General features: G+C 45.0%; 1 pseudogene; it reads left to right on the top strand.

Annotated features, from left to right (window-relative positions):
* Window positions 1-931: 931 nt before the first annotated feature.
* LOC125368438 lies at window positions 932-1573 on the top strand (annotated as a pseudogene).
* The last annotated feature ends 19038 nt before the right edge of the window (window positions 1574-20611 follow it).

Raw genomic sequence — 20611 nt, 5'->3', positions numbered from 1 at the left:
TGACACACTCATTCACACACACACATAGACAAACAAAGACGTGACAAAATGTGTGTTGTTTAGAAATTAGCTGTGGGTAACTGTGATATGTGCTCTATTGATCTTCCTCTTGATAACTGTCAAATTTTCACTTGATAGTCTTTTGCTTTCCTTTCTCTAGGTCTGGTAATTCTCCAGGCTCTGTGCTCTGGTTGTGCTGCCACTAACCATAAAATGACATCCAGGTGCTCAGTGCTTGACTAAATCCTTCTGGTCCTTGTTCCTTCCCCCCTCCATCCCTTCCTCCCTCCCTGCACCCAGCTCAGCCTCTGTCACAGGAGTCTGTCATTGCTCTTGACTGCCTGTCCCTTCTTGTGCTGCCTCCAGCACTCCCTACTTCTGAGAGCCACTCTGTATTCTCCTTCTGGTTTTCCTTCTTACAGGACATGAGGAGCACTGTGGAGAAGATCTGCCAGTTCCTGGGGAAGAAGCTGGAGCCTGAAGAGCTGCACTTGGTCCTGGAGAACAGCTCCTTCAAGACCATGAAGGAAAACAAGATGTCCAATTACAGCATGATGGATAGGAATTACATTCCTGCCAGTGTCAAAATGATAAGGTAAGGTGAGTAACTTCTGTGGCTTAATCATCTGTTAGAGACCAGGAAGGGAATCCTTGACAGATCCTTGCTTCATGAATATGGCTTTGTGATTTTTCTTCCTGTCAGTTGTTGAGCTTGAATTTGGGGTCTGGTCACTCTCCCTGGGCGTTTACTCCCAATGTTAGCACTTTACCACATTGAGCCAGATCCCCAAGTTGGTTTTCTGGTGGATCATTGGTGATAAGAGTATCAAGAACTTCCTTTCCTTGGCTGGCTATGAACCTCGGTCCTCAGATCTCAGCATCTTTAGTAGCTATTGTTAAAGGTTAGAGGCACCGGGGGCCTCCATCGAGCATGGCGGGTGAGCTGGAGAGTATCAAGATGCTGAGCGGGCTGCTGAGCGGCCTGGCTCAGGACGCCTTCCACAGGCACCCGGGCATCACCGAAGAGCTGCTGCAGAGCCAGCTCTACCTAGATGTGCCCCCTGAGGAGTTCCGCCCCTTTCTGGCCAAGATAAAGGGGATTCTTAAGTCTATTGCATCTGCAGACATGGATTTCAACCAGCTTGAGGCATTCTTGACTGCTCAAACCAAAAAACAAGGTGGTATCACATCTGACCAAGCTGCTGTCATTTCCAAGTTTTGGAAGAGCCACAAGGTAAAAATCCAAGAGAACCTTATGAACCAGAGCCATTGGGACAATGGACTTTGAGGCTTGAGCTGGAGAGTTGATGGCAAGTCTCAGTCGATACACTCAGCACAAATACATACCCCTGTTGCCATAATAGAGCTGGAATTTGGGAAAAGTGGACAGGAATCTGAATTTCTTTGTTTGGAATTTGATGAGGTCAAGGTCAACCAAATCCTGAAGAAGCTCTCAGAGGTAGAAGAAAGTATCAGCACACTGAGGCAGCCAGCCTAAATGAAGATTGAAATTGTTGAAATAAAGTTGTTCATGATCCCTCTCCAGAGTCCTTTTAAAAATCTTGTTCCCACATTGGTATTAAATCTTTAAATTAAAAAAAAATACAAAGGTTAGAGGCACCAACACTAGGCTGACATTTTCAATGTGTTGTTAGTCCTGGAGCTTGAACTCAAGGCCCAAGATACTATTTCTTAGCCTTTTGTGTTTTGTTTTATTAAAATTTTACTCGTGGCTGGTGCTCTATAGCCCTTTCACCACCACTCCTTTTCTGGCTTTCTCTTGCCTCATTGGAGATCAGAGTCTCATGGACTTTCCTGCCCATAGGTGGCTTCAAACCTTAATCCTCCAACCTCAGCCATTTGAGTAGCCAGGATGCCAGTTGTGTGCCACCAGCTCCCAACAGGCTTTATGTATTTATTTGTCATTGTTATTTCTTCATCTCAGACTTTTTGATTCTATTGGCTCTCTCATCCTTGAAAGGTTTCTCCTTTGTACTTCTCTTTGCTCTTTGTCCTTTCTGAACAATTGTCCTGCCTCCCTGGTGTAGCAGGTGCAGATTCTCTATCATTCTAAATGGATTTTATTTGGTTGTTGTTTGGGAGTTGTTTTGGGCTAAGCATAACTTTTAAAGTTTTTACAGTTATATTAATTTGTTTGTTTTATCTTTTATTGGTTGAGGCTTTAGAGTCCAGGCAGAAAATTATCAGCTATGTCTCTATTATCCACATATTTCCCTGTGGTTCCTGTGTGAATTGAATATTTCCAGATTGCATTGAAATCCTATATTCAGGCTAATCCTGTTCTTCCTAGTTTGGCTATCCTCATCATTGCCCTGCTGTTGCTATTATTTTATATTCAATTTTACATCCCTCTAATTTATTGTTTCTTGGATGCGTGTTCTAATGTACGTCCTTGATTCCAGAACCCTTTTATTCTGCCTTCAGTTTGATACCCTCTGTCAACAGATTTCCTCAGAGTTTTAGGGCTGAACAACCACCAAATTCATCATTGAATTCATTGAAATTCTGGTAAAGATCTTTGCTGGCGGGCTGGGGATATGGCCTAGTGGCATGAATGCTTGCCTCATATACATGAAGCCCTGGGTTCAATTCTCCAGCACCACATATACAGAAAATGGCCAGAAGTGTCTCTGTGGATCAAGTGGCAGAGGGCTAGCCTTGAGCAAAAAGAAGCCAGGGACAGTGCACAGGCCCTAAGTCCAAGACCCAGGACTGGCTAAAAAAAAAAAAATCTTTGCTTGCCTGGCATTTGTAGCTCCTACCTCAAACCCTGTCAATCAGGAAGATTCAAACCCAGCCCAGCCAGGAAAAGTCTGTGAGACTCTTACATCTTTCCTACTCACCAGTAAAACACCAGAAGTGGAGCTGTGACTCAAGTGGCAGAATTTGGGGGGGGGGGGCTTTGGACCCCCTTTTCCCCTATCTCCCGGGGGAAATGCCTGAACCCAGACTATGAACAACACTCAGCCCTATCCCTCCCACCGGCAGAAGGAGTAAGGCGTATCTTCGTGGACTTTGCTGAGTTGAGGATAAATGCCGAAATCCCCTTCCCTGTCAGCCCCCCTCACGTGTCCGACGTAGGAAGAAAATTCCGGGCAGACAGCCTGATGGTTGAATGGGTCTCGCAGGATTTAATTAGGAGGGGATTTATATAACGGTAATGGCGGGAAAGGAGGGGGACTGGCCAAAGTGCCAGCCATAGGCTAAAGACCATGTCCGTCACGGTGATGTCACGAACTTCCCCTATGGGCTGGGACTACAGCCCCCCAAGGGCCGGGCCTCCATTAGACACGAGGCCAAGCCAGGAGGCCAAGCCTGGAGGCTCCCTCCCACACTGGCCAAGTGCTGGTTGAAAGGCAGTGTGAATCCCCAACATCTGCCCTTTTTTTGTTTTTTAAATTAGCAGTGGGTGGTGTAAACACATGGCATATGTGGGCATGAGGCAAATGCTGACCTAAGATATGTGGGGCCTCTTCCACAAAAGGGGTGAGGGGTAGGTAAGGGGCCATCCATGTGATTTAGTCCAGAGAGATTGGGGTCCTTAGCACTTTTGTGCCATTTTGTGTGGGCATCATTTTTCTTTTGGCGGTGAAGTAGATGCAGGCTTAAGTTCTGGCATCTCTGGTAGTTCACATTAGCTGATAACTTAAACATAAGTGATTAGTAAAACATTTTTTCTTTATAAACGTTGACGCGAAGTTGCTAAACCTTTGCTCTTACTTTTTTTTAAAAAAAAACATTTCTATCATGAAACATTGGGGTTGAGTGTCAAAACCCTCCGCTCCTATTTTGTAAACATTATCACAAATATTAAGATAAGGTGTCAGAACCCCCAGCTCTGATTTTCTTTCCAACGGAACTCCCCAAGTCTAGCAGCAGGGAGAGAGGAAAGGAAGAAACACGGTGCAAAATTTCTTTAGTATTTGTGGGACACTGTGGGCAGTATCGCCAAGGCAAAACATTGCGCCAGGAGACGCTCAAGAAAGAATCTAGAAAGCAAACAAGGATAGGAAGCTTGGTTGCCTCCTACTGGCCTCCTGCCATATGCAGTCAGGCTTTCCATATTCCCATGGAAGAGCAGAAGAAGTCCAACATGGTCCTCGTTTTCCTGGAGAGAACAAGAGGAAAACATTTCTCCAGAGCGGGTGCTCTGGGTTTAATTTTTCAATCTGGAAAAGCATATGCAAGGCTCCATCCGACACTGACTTGGGATGATTTAAAATTTTTTTGATATTTAATATAAGCATAACTATCCTTAATTAATCCTGGGGGCTACCTATAAGCATAACTATTCTTAATTAATGCTGGGGGCTACCCCCCCCTTTTTTTTTTTAAATTATGACACCGGCGGGCACCAGGCAGGGAGTATGGGTGGAGGTCTCTTCTTCTGTAGCTACTTCCTGCTGAAAGGGGGCGACATAATCAAGGGTCCCTGGTCAGCCTGGCACCGTCCAGTGTGGCTGGCAAAAGTTCCCGTCATTACCACGAGAATGGTCACTAGGGACAGAGAGTGCTATGGTTTTCTCTGGCTAACTCCTGCATCTTGGGCATACCCAGAAGTTTCCAGGGCTGGGGCCTCCAGGGTTCAGGTCTGTGTTAGGGTGACGGCTATGAACGGCAAATTCCTAGGTGGTGATCTCAGCAAGAGATTTTATTCTGTTAAAAGAAGCTTTTGAAAAGTTCAGGCAAAGTATTGACAAGTTCTCAGAGCTGGTTGGTATGAATGACATGAAATATATCCCGGGCATAAGCCAGAAAAGTTCCATTTGGAGCATAAACTCATTTGTAAAATGAACAGATAAGGAGGAATGACTGAAAGAAGTGTTTAGTGATAGAAAACCAATTTGGCATAGGCAGTCAGAGGCAAAATATATATATACACACAACTGGAAGAAAAAAAGGAAAATGGACAGGTGTTACCTCTCTCGATTTCCCGGCTCTGATCTGTTTTGAGAGGGCGAGACAAGGCAGCTCTGTTTAGGATATGACACCATTTTCCTCTCACTCCATTCCACATTCCCGTCTCCTGGACTGGCTAAGTCCCAGGACTTCCAGCATGTTGCTGGGATGGCATGCTCCCATCTGCATTTACGGGTTTTGAACTTGGGGCCTGAGCACTGTCCCTGAGCACTTCTGTTCGAGGCTAGTGCTCTACCACTTGAGCCATGGTGTCGCTTTCAGCATTTTGCTGGTCCTCTTGAGCCAAGCTCTCAATCTGACTCTTTGCTGGTTAACTGGGAGGTGGAGTTTTAGAGAGATTTTTCTTTTGCCCAGGCTGGCTTTAAACTGCATCCAAGGAGTTTTAGACATAAAAGCCCTTTTTATTTCCAATTGGAGCAACAAGGAAAACAACAGAGATAACCCATTTGTAACTTGTTGAGAGCTGACCAAAAACTACTTGTTAAGGTTTTGCTGTAACACTTAGAGAACATGAGATTTATCTATGTGCCATCAAATCAAATCATATTATTTTAACCTTACTGGCAGGTGGAAGAGAGCACAAATTAATAACAATTAAGAGGGCAAAGGGTCAGGACAATGTAAAAGTCTCAGCTTCTGTGGATCCAAAATGGCCGTGTCATCCATCCCGAATCAGCAGGCTTTGTTAGACATGTATAATGGAGGCAGGCAGGAGAGATGGGTTGGATCTGGGCAGGCTGCAGTGTCATCTCTGGATAGACTGTCACATCTTGTCTTGGGTTACCTGCAAAATCTCTACACAGACTGGTTGATATTTAAAATCTCCTAGCATTCCTGGCTTTTGTAAGCTGACACCCTTCTGGTTTAAGCAGGGTAAAAGGATTTTCTTAATCACAAAATCCACATGCAATTTCTGTGGCCACCAACATAACTATGATGTTTTTGACCTGGAGTAACTGTTATGATAGTATTATTTAAATTCTCACAAGGCTCATAAATCGTCCGAGCAGCTTCCAATGCAAGAGAGAGAGAGAGAGAGAGACAGAGAGAGAGAGAGAGAGAGAGAGAGAGAGAGAGAGAGAGAGAGAGCAAGCAAGGAATCGTTAGTAGTGAATCAGGCAGCTTGGGAACAGACAGCTAGCACACGCATTGGACCTGCATCCTAGGAAGCAAAATGTTAATTTTGGGTCAGGAAAATTTAGGTTAATAGTCACATTTGTATGAAACAATTCCAATTTCTTGATCTTGAGAGTTTATGAGAACACAGGAGAGAAAAATGGGAAGGTAGAATCTTAATTTATACCAAGGAATTGTCAGGACTGTACCAAGGAATTGTACACTTGACTTTTAACACGCTGAATATAAGGAATAACATACTGGTTTTATACCATTGTACTTATACCACATGCTGTATTATTTGAACCTTTGAGTTTTCCTTAGACATAGTCGCTTGCATCCGAACACGACTGGTTTGGGTTGAAAACCTATTTTTGTTTTCTTTTAAGTTTTACCAGACAGACATACTGACCCACAGACACACATATCAACCCTGAGCGCTCTTAAAATTGCTTTTTTGATTGGCCATTTAAGTTTTCTGGAATTCCAGTGGCAAATGGTATTAATTTGCCTATAATAGAACCACGTGCTTGATAAAAAACAAAAAGGAAACCTCTCCTAGTCACCCAATCCCAAGACAAATCTGTGACTCCCAACATGACAATTTTTCAAATCACACCAGATAAGCAAACTTCCATTTATCCAGAAAAACTCCTCCAATTTTTGTATCATTGAACTGGTAATTATAGGAAATCCAACCAAATTACTTATTGCCCTTTGTTTCCCTTTTTAATATTTCGTTTTGGTTTAGAATTTGAGGCTTTCGTGGTTCCAACCCCTCCCAGCTGCAGCACAATCGCTGGGGGGAGGTCTGTTAGTCTGAGTCCCCGCCCAGCTGCAGGCAGCGAGAAAATTTGGAATCTCTCTTATCTGTTAACCAAGTTTAGAATTTAGCCCACAAACTCAGAGTTAACGAAGTTCCGACTAGCGAACATTGACAAAAAAAAAACAAAAAACCACAACAACCCTTTTGTTTCCTTTAAAGCAGATTATCCAGCCTTCCCAGGCCTCACCTCAGGCGGGGGGAGGGAGCCAGTATAAAGCAGTTTCCGTCCGCCTTGCACTTTGGGGGTGGAGGGGGCGCTCAATGCTCTGCGCCCTGGGACGCTGCCTCACTAAGCGCCACCCACAGCTGCTGGGGGCGCCAGCCGCTCCGGCGCTCACATGCTTTGGGGGCGCTGCGCTACTGCCACTCTTGCTACCCAGGCGCTGGCGCCAAGCCGCAGCTCTGTGCTCCGGCAGCGTTCGTGCGCTTTCGCCACACCGCGCTCGGTGGCCGAAAGATTTTTGCACTAGACGCCTGGCGCCACCTGAGGCTGCGCGGGCTCCAGTGCACGCAGCATCTTGTGAACCTGAGCAGAGCCCCCTCGCCCGTGGCAGCATGGATCCCAAAGGTTCCATCACCCGTTCCCAGATCGGGACCTGGAAATGCCAGGTGCTCGAGGGCTCCCGCCACCATTCCCAGCGCTGCACTGCTGCGTCCCTGCGGGAAGCGCACCCTGCTCCACCCCGCCTGGTGTCAAGTCGCCATGGTGGGACAACTCTTTCCGGCGCCGTGTCCCGGGACTCGCGAAGCCCCGCGAGCCCATGCCTGTTTTCTCTCTATACGTTTGCACCCTCTCTGGGCAGGCACTTTCTCCTCTGAAAACCCACTTACTCAGCGAGTCTGTGGGGTCACTGGACCCCGAAATACCCGGCCGTGCATTCCCGCCCCACTTGGGCGCCATATATTGGGGGGTTCTGGACCCCCTTTTCCCCTATCTCCGGGGGAAATGCCTGAACCCAAACTATGAAAGACACTCAGCCCTATCACTCCCACCAGCAGAAGGAGTAATGCGTATCTTTGTGGACTTTGCTGAGTTGAGGAGAAATGCCGAAATCCCCTTCCCCGTCAGCCCCCCTCACTTGTCCGATGGAAGAAAATTCTGGGGAGACAGCCTGATGGTTGAACGGGTCTTGCAGGATTTAATTGGGAGGGGGTTTATATAATGGTAATGGTGGGAAAGGAGGGGGACTGGCCAAAAGGCCAGTCATAGGCTAAAGACCATGTCCGTCACGCTAATGTCACGAACTTCCTCTATGGGCGGGGACTACAGCCCTCCAAGGGCTGGGCCTCCACCATTAGACACGAAGCCAAGCCAGGAGGTGGGGACCGCTCGCTTCTCTTCTGGTTGAGGCCAGAAGGTGGGAGGGGCTCCCTCCCACACTGGCCAAGGGCTAGTTGAAGGGCAGCATGAATCCCCAACAGCAGAACACAAATCCAGGTCTACTCGTTGTGCACACGCACACACACAGAAATGCACAAGCACATACGTGCACACACACTTCTAGATCATTCCTCCCTCTGAGCTCCATGGCTCTGAGTGTCCATGGCAGGTGCATGGCTTGGCCAGCACATGGAGGCAGCTCCCTGACCCTTCCTGCCCTGGCTGATCGATCTGTTTCTCCATGACCTCCAGGCATGGTAGGGGACTGGAAGAACCACCTCACCTTAGCCCAGGCTGAAGCCTTTGACAAAATATTCTGGGAGAAGATGGCAGGACTTCCTCTGGAGCTGCGTCCATGTGACTAAGGTACAGACTTACCTCTATGTCTGTGGGGACAATGCCTGGTGCCCCTGAGGTCAGGGTGTATCTGTCACTTGATTCTGATGGTTAGAATGTTCATGGGGTGCATTTGATCCCTTTCCTGATAAGAATCGCAGTGGCACCATTCTTCCAATTATAGCACACCAGATATTAACAAATCTTACAAATCCAGGAGCCATTGCTCATGCTTAACACGGTAGCTCCTCAGAATGCTGAGACCGAGGATCCATGTTCATAGCCAAGAAAGACAGGCGAGTCAGTGAGACTCTTATCTCCAATGAATCATCAGAACAGGTGGAAGTAGAATTGTGGCTCAAGTAATAGACTGCCAGCTTTGACCCAAAAAAGCTAAGTACTGCACCTATTTCCTGAGTTTAAGTCCTAGAACACACACACACACACACACACACACACACACACACACACACACACACACATTATCCCAGCGATGACTGATGTCACAGGAAGTGCTCGATGTTTCTGCAACATGCCTAGGTCAGCACAAAGAAAGGAAGCCTGAGAAAGTCTTTCTGCCCCCAGGAACCCGAGGAGACATGGAGATTTATAACATGGAAGACCTTGGGAGGAGCAGAGAGAAATCCTGTGAGAAACATGCAAAATCAAAAGTAAAATCCATCAAGGGCTCTTGGTACTGATTTTTGGGTGATTTTGGTGGGTTGAACCTAGTACCTTGCCAAACATCTAGCCTCTCTCCTTGCTACTTTTGTGATATTAACAGCTATTGTCAAAATTAAGTATTTGTAAATTTTTAAAAAATTAATAAATTTGGTCTCCAGCTTATTTCCTCTTGTAATTCAGGTTCCGTGCCATGAACCAAAAATCAGGTGAGCACAGATCACCCTTTGAATGATATCACATTTGCCTAACAAAAAACACCTTGATGACAATCACATTGTGTGTTGTATTTTTTTTGTCAATCCTGATCTTGAACTCAGGGCCTGAGCACTGTCCCTGGCTTCTTTTTGGTCAAGGCTAGCACTCGGCCACTTGAGCCACAGCGCCACTTCTGGCTTTTTCTATATATGTGGTGCTGAGATATTGAACCCAGGGATTCATGCATGATGTGTGTGTGTGTGTGTGTGTGTGTGTGTGTGTGTGTGTGTGTGTATGTTTTTTAAGCACTGAATTATGTTCAAAATGAAGTGAGAAAAGTTAATGATTGGTTTCACCACCCAGGACCAAGAGCCAGGACACAGGGCTCGGCCCTGGTGTGGCAATCTCTCCCTGATGCATGAGGACACACTTTCCACACTTCTGTAATTACAGCTGGTTAGAAACACAGCTGGGTCTCATCTTTTGGACCTCTATACGAATAAGCCCCTTTCAAACAAGCAGCACACTTGCTAACTTACTCCTTAACACAAGGTTTACATTAGTTATAGTAGTAGTCAAAAAGTAAATCGACAGAGGTTCTTTTTAAAATTCTTAACATTTTTTTAAAGCTTTCAAAAATTTTAATACATCCATGGGAACAGTTTTAGATATATCCATTACATGACCCATTTTCGCATCAGGTTTTCAATATCCTTCTGTAAGGGAAACCAGACAGGATGAGGAAGAGCCACCTGCCCCATCCCACAGAATGACCACATACACTCGCGCGACTCCTAAGGGCTGGATGAACTGCCTTTGTGCAAGCTTCCCCGCTTCTACCACGTGTGGGCTCCCACTAGGGCCTATTTTAACATGGGGGGAGCTGTTGAGCTGTGCATTTTGTCAAATCTCCCCTCTCCCCCCAAAATAGGCCCACAATCCCAACCTAAGGTTCCCATATACTTTTTCTCTCAGCTTCATCTGAGATACTATCAAAAGCAGTTCCAAACAAATTAGCATGACAGGCAATATCTTTAATCATGATTAACCTAAATTTTCTTAATCTTAGCTCCAAATTTTAATGGTGGAGGGAAATAAATGCCAAATCTTTAAAAGACTTACATTTTGTTATGTCTGATTAATTTTGATGAAAGTATAAACAATTTTATGCATTAGAATACCAGATTTTGTTATTGTATACTCACAGTTTTTATTTTCAACTTGTTCACACACACTTAGATATGTACACTTTTGTGCACAATGTTCTTAAAGTATGCCAAAATGAATATTGTCCATATATTTTCTGGCAATTACTGTGGGTGGACATTTTTGCCAGTCATACCGTTGCAGATGACCATGACTTAGAACAAAACTTTTCTAACAAATTAAAAAAATCACCTTAGCATTTCACAAGTGCCACTCACTTTTCCAGGGATTGCTTGTTACCCAGGCACATTAGTGGCACACCAGTGAACCTTTACAATGCCTTCTGTTGGAGGAAGGAAGGGGGTTCCCTGAAGCTGACCTTTCTCACTGAGCAGGCTGTAGCCTCAGCCAGATTGCTAGCAAAACCAAACGCCTCATCTGTGCCCACTGACTACAACTGCTGCCACACAGGAGGGTAAAAGCAGGCTCATGACCTGGCCCAACTGGAGGCTGAAACCTGGATTTCCCCAGAGATGACCAAATGAAGAATCAAGACACGGGAGACAAGGATCCACATTTTAAATTGATACGAATTCTTACAACAAAATAAGACCCTGATGAAGGCAGAGAACAAAGCATGTTGAGTTAGGACTTTTCACACTCAGTGTAAAAACCTCCGCCAGGGCCCATCTTGCCTGCCTGTATGTAGCCATCTCCTCCTGGGGAGCCGGCCATACTGGGGGCCCCTTTGGTTTCTCTTTTCCAATGGAAGGAAATAACACACTTACAGGGTTTTTTTTTTTTTAACAAGTGACACAGAAAGTGCTGTACCTCAAATGGTAGAAAGCTAGCCTTGAGCAAAAAAGTTCAGGGATAGCTCACAGGCCCTGAGTTCAAGCACCAGGACCACAAAAATAGTTGGCAAACACAGGCACACCAAAAACAATAATAGAACAAACACACAGTGGTCACTACTCATTTACACACTAATATTCAAATCAAAATCGTCCTTAACAAGGCTTGAGTCCATTGCAAAGGGCCAGTGCTGTCTACCACAGCCCTAGGACACTGGATGGTCATCCTCATCCTGTGCTCCACCGAGTCGTTCACAAGAGGGAGCCCCAGACAAACTTTCCTCCACAGGTCTCCATGGACAGGTGACTTCTTATGATGGAAAAACCATTTGGAGTGGGGGACTTGGGGCCTCCAGAGCAGCTGGGAGGAGAGAAGGGTTATCCCTAGGGGACATGGAATGTTCTAGGTTGTAGTTCCCCTAGAAATCAACGTTGTCTATCTTCTGGTTTCCAACCAGCTGCCAAGATAACCTGGGTTCCAGGTCTTATCTTCTGGGAATCTCACTGGGGCCTCCAAAAGGTTCTGCTGAAGACCACCAGGAGAGATCACATGGACAGCATGCAGTCTTTAGAAGGTATTCACTAGCTGCCGGGGACTACATTTGGGTTTGAGGACATTCTCCATGCTCCATCCCAACATGTACAGTACCAAACTTGACCTCATGATCCTTTGTGAAGCAGAAAACCCACGACCTTTACTGCTCAGGTTGGGACGTCCCTAATGGTACTTTTCATGGAGGCACAAGCCAAGCATGAATTAAAGGGTTAAAACAAGGCTGTAAGCAAGCATGGAACAGGGGTAGCACGACCCCTTTCCATGATTGTCTCCCTGCCTGTTGCCTATTGACCATGAACTATTCAGTGGAAAAGAGATACATATATCATTAAATATCGAACCATAAGGAACTGGTTTCATGGGTCAGGATGCATTGCTTTTTTAAGACAGAACCACAAAAGTGAAGTAGAGTCACAGAAGCAAATCCTTGTTAACAGATCCACGGTGCTTTGTTCTGAATTTGGTCTCCTCTGTCATAGGATATTCCTGAGTGATTTTAGGGCTAAACAACACCAAACCCATCATAGAATTCACCCAGATTGTGGTAGAGATCTGGATGGCCAAGTGCCATGGATTTACACCTACAATCCAAGCTCCTCAGGAAGCTGATATCTAAAGATCACATACCAATCCAGCACAGACAGGAAAGCAAGTAAGCCTCCTAATGTCTAATTCACCAGCAAATGTGAGACAGCAACCTTGAAACTAAGAGCTGAATCCCAACATCCAAGCATGTACACAATAAACACACACACACACACACACACACATACACACATTACACAGCACTTTTTCTGTCTGACCTCCACTGACTATGGCAGGGAAAGGGCAGGGAGTAGGGGGCTGGGCCATTTCTACACGGGGCTTCATCTCATTTCAGCATTTCTCTATAGCCTCCAAGAATCACTGGGAATAGAAGAATATTTCACTCCATCTCAGAACAAAACCATCAAGAAAATATTCCGGGAGAAGATGGTAGTACTTCCTCCAGACCTCTATCCATGGGAGCAAGTCTAGATGTGTCCCTGTGTCTCTGGAGAAGAGACTTGTACCCTGGAGGTGAGGACATAAATCTGTCACTTGAGTCCATGGTTGAAATTTTCACGGTGCTTATTTGATCACTTGCCTGATACAAATCACCACGGATGGAATTTTCCAACTACTCTATCCACCTATTAACAGCTCTTACAAAGCCAGGAGCCAGTGGCTCATGCATGTCATCCTAGCTATTTAGAAGTCTGAGCTCCGAGGACCGAGGTTTGAAGCTATGTGATATCCTTTGTTATTGAGGGTTACCTTGATTCCACTGTGATCAGATAAAACACATGGGTAATGTCAGTACTCTTGTATTTTCTGAGGTTCTTTGTGGGGACTATGACATGATTTCTTTGGAATATGTTCCATGGATTGCTGAGAAGAATGTGTATTGGGTTTCTGTAGGGTGAAAAACTCTGTACAGATCTTTCAGATCCATGTGGGATATGGTGATACTTATGTCTTCGCCTCCCTTACTAATCCTCTGTGTGTTGGGTCTGTCTCATTGAGAGAGTGGAGTATTAAAGTCTCCCACTATGAATGTGTTTGGATCTATCTTGTTCTGTAGTTTTGTGAGAATTTTTTTTGTCATATTTAGGGCCTCTTTGGTTTGGTGAGTATACATTTATCACCATGATACCTTGATTCTGGATTTTTTCCTAGTATTAAAATGTAGTGCTCTTCTTCATCTTTTTGAACTGATTTTAAAGGAAGTCCAGCTTGTCTGAAATCAGAATGGCTACTACTGCCCTTTTGGTAGGTGTGTTTGCTTGGAAGATCTTGCTCTATCCTTTCATTCAGAGACTGTTTTTGTCCCTTGATGTAAGATGGGTCTCTTGAAGAAAACAGATAGCAATTTTTTGTTTACAGATCCACTCTGTCAGTCTGCTCCTCTTTATGGGAGCATTTATACCATTTATATTCAAAGAGATCATGGGTAAATGTGTTTTTTTCCCTTCCATTTTCCTGTTAGGCTGTGTTTCCCCTCCCCTCTTCCTTGTCTTTCTTGAGCTGCTCTACCTGTAGGGCTCTGGCTATTGTAGTTACATTCTGTTTCTGGGTGGGGGTCCTGTTTGGTGAGGTTCCCGTCTTAGAATTCGCTGTGTTTTTTTTTTTTTTTTTTTTATTCACATAATCCTTTAGTTTCTCTTTGCTATGAAAGATCTGGTTTTTCCCTCGAAGGTGAATTCTAATTTTGCTGGGTATCTAATTCTGGGTTGGCAGTTGTTGGCCTGGAGGACTTGGATTGTGTTCTTCCAGGCTCCTTGTGCGATGTAAGTTTGTGTGGAGAGGTCTGCCATGATTCTGATATGTTTTCCATTGTAATATAGTTCTTTTTTTGTTTTGGCTATGTTCAAAATTTGTACCTTATTCTTGAGATCTGAGGCCTTGAAAATTATGTGTCTAGGGGAGGATTTTCTAGGGTCTGATCTGCCAGGTGACCTATGTGCTTCTTTTATTTGGGTGAGGTTTTCCCTTGTGAGATTGGGCAAGTTCTCTGCAATAATTCTATTTAATATGTGTTGTGTAACTCTCCTCTCGTACTCCTCCCTTTCATCTATCCCGATTATATGCAGATTGCATCTCTTCTCCCTGTCCACTATATCCTGGATTAGTCTGCCCTGGAGTTGGACAGTTTCTTGGAGTGCAGTAATCTTCTGGTCCTTATCAGCTGAATCATCATCCAAAAGAGAGATTCGAGAGTCAATATAATCACATCTTTGTGATGTGGTTTCAAGTGTGATTTGCAGCGAGGTGAGTGAGCTCTTTATGGTTGCCAGATCAGCTCTCATTGTGGTAATTTCTTCTTTTAATGAGTTGTGTTTTGAATCTATTTTTTCATGCTTTTCCTTTCTCAGGATGTTAAGTTCTTCTTTAACAGAGGAGTAGACTGTATCTATTTTTGCTTCCATTTCTTTCTTGACTTCCTGAAGGTCCTTCAAGACTTCCATGCTGAACTCCTGGAATTGTTTTCTGAATTCATTCCTGAGGCTTTTGATCATTTGTGCTATCTTGGCTTCAGTTGTTTTTTTATTCTCCATTTCCTCCTCGGTCGTACTACTTTTTGGAGATGGCAAGTTGGCTTGACCTTTCATGAAAGTTGTAATATTTCTTTGTGATTTATGCATCTGGAGTTTTTGCACATTCAGGGGCCTGTAGGTGGCGGCCTTGGCTTGGCTTTGTGCTGGTTCCTGCTGGTCTGTCAGCAGGGACTTGTTTGTATCCTGGCTCCAGGTTTGACTTTCGCTGTTGAGCCTTACTGCCCTATGGGTGAGCATGACTGTCTCGGTTTTTGCCGAGGCGGTTACTCTCACTGCAGTTAGGGTCAGGTAGGATCTGTGTCTTTCTCTGCAGGACTGTGCTCTGCTGCTCTGTTGTGCTTACCCTCGTGGGCTCCTGTGGGGAGTTCGTGGGTCACTGATTCAGCATGACATGGAGACTTTTCTTTGATTCTTTCCCAGCTAGTTGCTGTGGGTCAAGAGATCTCACCTCTTAGGCTGAGTATTGCCACAGAGGAGTGGATGGCCCACCTGTGGGGAGTGTTCCTGTCAGAGCAGGTGTTGCTGTTGAGGGGTGGCCCACCCACCTGTGCAGGGTGCTCCTATCGGAGTGGGTGTTGCTGTTGAGGGGTCAGCTTGCTCACTTGTGCGCTCCCACGGGGGCTGGGCACATGATCCTCCTGCTGGAGTGCTAGCACGCTGGTCCTCTGTGGGTACATGTGTGTGTACTCTTGTGCTTCTTTTGGGGGTGCGCTCTCCAGGATTGTTGGAGGGTGCTTGTTCCCTTTTGCGAATCTATGGTGGGGGCGCTATGCATGGTCCCCAGCAGGTTCAAGTGTCTGGGTGTGAGTTGGTGCCCACAGATTCTGCGCTTCTGTTGTGGGGGGGGGAGTTGTGCTCAGGCTGAGGTGAGCCTGCTAGACTGGTATTGCACACCAGCAAGCCTGTGACTGTTGTTCAAAAAGTCCGTGCAGACCAGGGTGTGTCAGTTGGTGTTCAAATGCCTACCAGTCCCTGGGTCCCTGCTTGGGGCGGGGTAGGGCTGGTGTGGACAGATTCAGACTCCCTTGCTGGGCTTTGGGGGATGCTGGCCTAAGGTGTTTCCCGGCCACTTTGTTGGGCGCCACTTCACCTCTGCTAGCTCCGGTGTCCCCCCAGGAGCGGTAGGGTCCTAGACCCATCAGATATGGGGCTCTTTTGTGCCCTCGGGGCAGGGAGGGGGAGAGAGGGAGTTCTAGCTTCTTTGTCCCCTTGTGATGAGCTCTACATCAGGTTTTGGGTCTTTGCCACAACTGATATGTGGGAGGTGGGAGGGGCAATGGGGAACTTACTGGTCCTGGATTGTGTGTGTGTCCCACGTTGCTGTGGGCTTTTCCAGGCTGGGTGTGGAGATTGATCATTTGGCGGTGGCGGTCCCGGCTATCACCATCCACAGTGCCCGGTTCCCTGCTGTTATTGTCTGGTCCCTGCCATTCAGTCTAGTGCCGCCAGAGTCCCACGCCGCCATCTGTCTCAGTCCAGTGTGCGCACATTTGGGGCCGGTGGAGCTCCTGCTTTCTGGTCTCTGCACTCATGGCAGGACTTTTCTGCTGTTGCTACTGTGGTCCCTGAAGGTCTGTGGTCCCGTTTACTGGCACCGAGCCGCTTTCCCAGCCTGGCCCTGTTCAGGCTCAGGTGGGAAGGGGACCCCAGGGATTTTTCCGTCTCCATGCAGGTTATAGGCTTTTCTTTCTTTGTTCTTTTTCATTTCCTGTGTTTCTCTGTTTGTTCTGGTTGTTGGGTGTGCTGGTCTCTTGATGGGGTGTTAGTTGTTAGAGTTCCCAGTTCACTATTTGGTTGGAGCATGTTGGGGTGCCTCCCTATTGTGACAGCACCATCTTCTCCCTCTGACTTTATTTTTTAGAGGTGATATACATCAGGGGTTCATTTATATACCTCAGGTAATAAGTGCATTTCCTTTCATGTCATGTCTTCTGTTCCCTGATTCCCTCCCCATCCCTCCATTTCATGTCCACCCACAAGGTGCTGTACTTTTTCATTCTTTTTCCTCTGATTCTGTGCCCTTCCAAACACTCCCACAGACATGCTTGTGAATATACCACTTATAAGGTAAAGAATACGGAGTTATCAGAAAATGAAAAATGAAATTTAAAAAGTCCTTGGTTTCTGTCTTTTCAGTTCATTTCAGTATATGTATTATTTTACACAAATACAAAGAGGTGCTTGGCTATTGAAACTTTGTGATTTTCTCTGGGGGCTATCCTCTTTTGGTATAAAAATCTATGTAATTTGTCATATAGCAGTGGCTTTTAGATCTAATTTCCACATGACATAAGAACATATGCTGTTCGTCACTCTATCGTGGTTTACCTGACCTAACATGATTTGTTCTAGTTCTATCCATTTCCCCGTGAATGACATACTGGTGAACTTTATGTGATATATTTTTTACCATCAAGTTTTTTTTTTATGTAATTCAGATAGAAATGAGTGATCTTCACATTTCCTTCTGTCTCCAGGAACCAACTGGCTGAATGAGATTCGGTGTCTCATTCTCAGCAAGGGGATCCAGAGTGGATCTGCCCTGTGCCCATCTGGGAAAGATCCCCATGGATTGAAATGGAATGGGGATATAGAAGAACAAGAGACATGAAGGAGGGCCCCCGCCTGCTCACCTCCCACCTCCCCATCCAACTCTTCCCCAAGTCTTTCTTCACTTCCAAAGCCAAGGTCAGTGAGATCTGAAGGTCATAGTTCAAAGCTAGCTCAGGCAAGAAAGGCCACAAGATTCTTATCTCTTTGCAACCACCAAAAATATTTATAACTTATATATTTTATACAAGTACTGTATTATACACTACACAGTATATAATATATAGTATATAAAATATAGGATATACTATATATCATATCTATTTGATATTTATGTTATTTATATATGCTCAAGTATACATGTTATATATATATTACATAAACATATTAGAATAAGAAATACATATATAATTCATTTTCATGTATGTATGTATATGGCTGGTACAGGGCCTTGATCACACAGCCTAAGCGCTATCTCTGAGTGTCTGTTGCTCAAAGTGAGCCCTCTAACACTTCAGCCACAACACTTCTAGCATTTTTGAGTACTTTATTAGAGATTAGAGTCTCAGGGAATTTCCTGCCTGGGCTGTTGTGGAAGCAATATCCTCAGATGTCAGCCTCCTAAACAGCTAGGATTACAGGCTTGAGCCACCAGCACCTGGCCTGACTGTGATACTTTAACCTATGAATATGCACACTATTTTTGTCACTTAGGCCTGGAGGAAGTTGAGGTGGATGAGGGGAAAAGGGTGGAAAACATAGACCCCATTTGGTCATCCAAGAGTGTATTATTTATCCCTTGTCACCTCATACTGCCACGTGTCACGTGGATCTTTGTTTGCATATTCCCTGGGAAGGATGTCTATGCGAGAGAAGGAGAACATGCTGGTGCTCAGTTATGAGTCCCTCCAGAAGGTAACCATCCATTTTCCACGTATCCCATTGCACCACTGCCCCCTAACCCTGGCTAATATCCGTTCTCATAGACCTCACGCCACCAGTCATATTTCATAATCCTAGACATTCAGGAGGCTGAGATCTGAAGACTCAGGTTCAAATTCAATCCAGGACAGAAAAGTCCATGAGAGTCTTCTCTCCAATTGACCTCCAAAGAGCCAGAGTGGAACACACTTAGCAGAGAGCAAGAATTGAGAACAAAGGCTCAGGGACAGCATCCTGACCACAAGTTCAACTACATAATGGACACACTCATCCCCTCACAGACATACAAAGACATTAAAGTCTGTCTTGTTCAAAAATTAGCTGTGGATCACCATGGTACTTGTTGTATTGATCTTCACCATAATATTGTCAAATTCTCACTTGAGAATTGTCCAAATGCCTTTCTCTACTTCTGGTAAGCCTCCATGATCTGTGCGCTGGTTGTGTTGCTACTAACCATAAAATGACATCCAAGTGCTCACCTGTGTAATTAAAACCTTCTGGTCCTCTTTCTTTCCCCTTCCATCCCTTCCTCCCTCCCTGCACCCAGCTCAGCCTCTGTCACACCAGTCTGTCATTGCTAGTGGCTGCCTGTCCCTTCTTGTGCTACCTTCACTACTCTCTCCTTCTGAGAGCCGCTCTTTGTTCTCCTTCTACTGCATTTCCTTCTTGCAGGACATGAGGAGCACTGTGAAGAAGATCTTCCAGTTCCTGGGGAAGAACCTAGAGCCCAATGAGCTGGACTTGGTCTTGGAGAACAGCTCCTTCCAGGCCATGAAAGAAAAAAGATGTCTAATTACCGCTTAAGGGACAGGAGCTATTTTCCTGCTGGCGTTGAAAAGACAAGGAGCGGTATAAATTGCTTTCAGACACCAAAAAGGTAAATCTACACAGAACCTTGCCTCACGAATATGGCCTTATGTTTTTTCTTTTTTTTAAAAATTTAATTTATTTATTAATTGAACACCATTTTTTTGACAATGTGTTGTGCAAGAAAGGGTTACATAGAAAGTTACATAGAAAGTTACATAGAAAGGCAGTGTGTACATTTCTTGTGATATCTTACGCCCTGTTTTTCTATCCCTTCTCTAGGTCAGGTAGACATATATACAATATACAATGTATCAAGAACATATACAGTAGCCACGTGGCCACGCCCAAGAAAGTTCGCCTAGGGCTTTAAATGTGATGTCGATATTAGACAATACGTCGACAGTAGTCTTATATGAACGTACATACATAGCTTTTGAGCTATTGTATTCCCCTGAGAGGTCAATTTTTGACCTTTATATGTTGAGTACTTGTTTGGTTTTAGTTACATACTGTTAGGTTGCTGCCCCAATCCTGTGGGGAATATTATTTGACAAGCAGTTTTTGGTTTCACAGACTTGGTCTCTACTGTCTCTCCGTCTCCCTTTCTTAACAGTCATATATCAGTGAGATCATGCCCCTTTGTTTTCTGTGTTCTAGGCTTGTCTCGCTCAACATTATTTGTTCAAGTTCTGACCATTTCCCTGCGAATAACAATATTTCACGATTCCTAATTGCTATGTAGTATTCCATTGTGTATAAGTACCATATTTTTTGGATCCATTCGTCTGTGGAGGGGCATCTGGGTTGTTTCCATATTTTGGCTATTGTGAATTGTACAGCGATAAACATGGAAGTACAAATGTCTTTTTGATATCTTGGGATTTGCTGTTTAGGATAGATGCCTAGGAGTGGTATGGCTGGGTCATAGGGTAGGTCTATATTGAGCTTTTTGAGAAACCTCCACACTGTTCTCCAAAGTGGTTGTACTAATTTGCACTCCCACCAACAATGGAGAAGGGTTCCTCTTTCCCCGCAGCCCCTCCAGCATTTGTTGTTGCCTGAGTTCAGAGTATAGGCCATTCTAACTGGGGTGAGGTGGTATCTCAGGGTTGTTTTTATTTGCATTTCCTTTACTACCAGGGATGTTGAGCATTTCCTCATGTGTTTCTTTGCCATTTTTATATCTTCTCTTGT

This window comes from Perognathus longimembris, chromosome 20 (assembly GCF_023159225.1).
Source record: "Perognathus longimembris pacificus isolate PPM17 chromosome 20, ASM2315922v1, whole genome shotgun sequence".
NCBI classification, from domain to species: domain Eukaryota; kingdom Metazoa; phylum Chordata; class Mammalia; order Rodentia; family Heteromyidae; genus Perognathus; species Perognathus longimembris.
The sequence above is the reverse complement of the archived record's forward strand: the minus strand, read 5'-3'. Positions and strand labels throughout refer to the sequence as shown.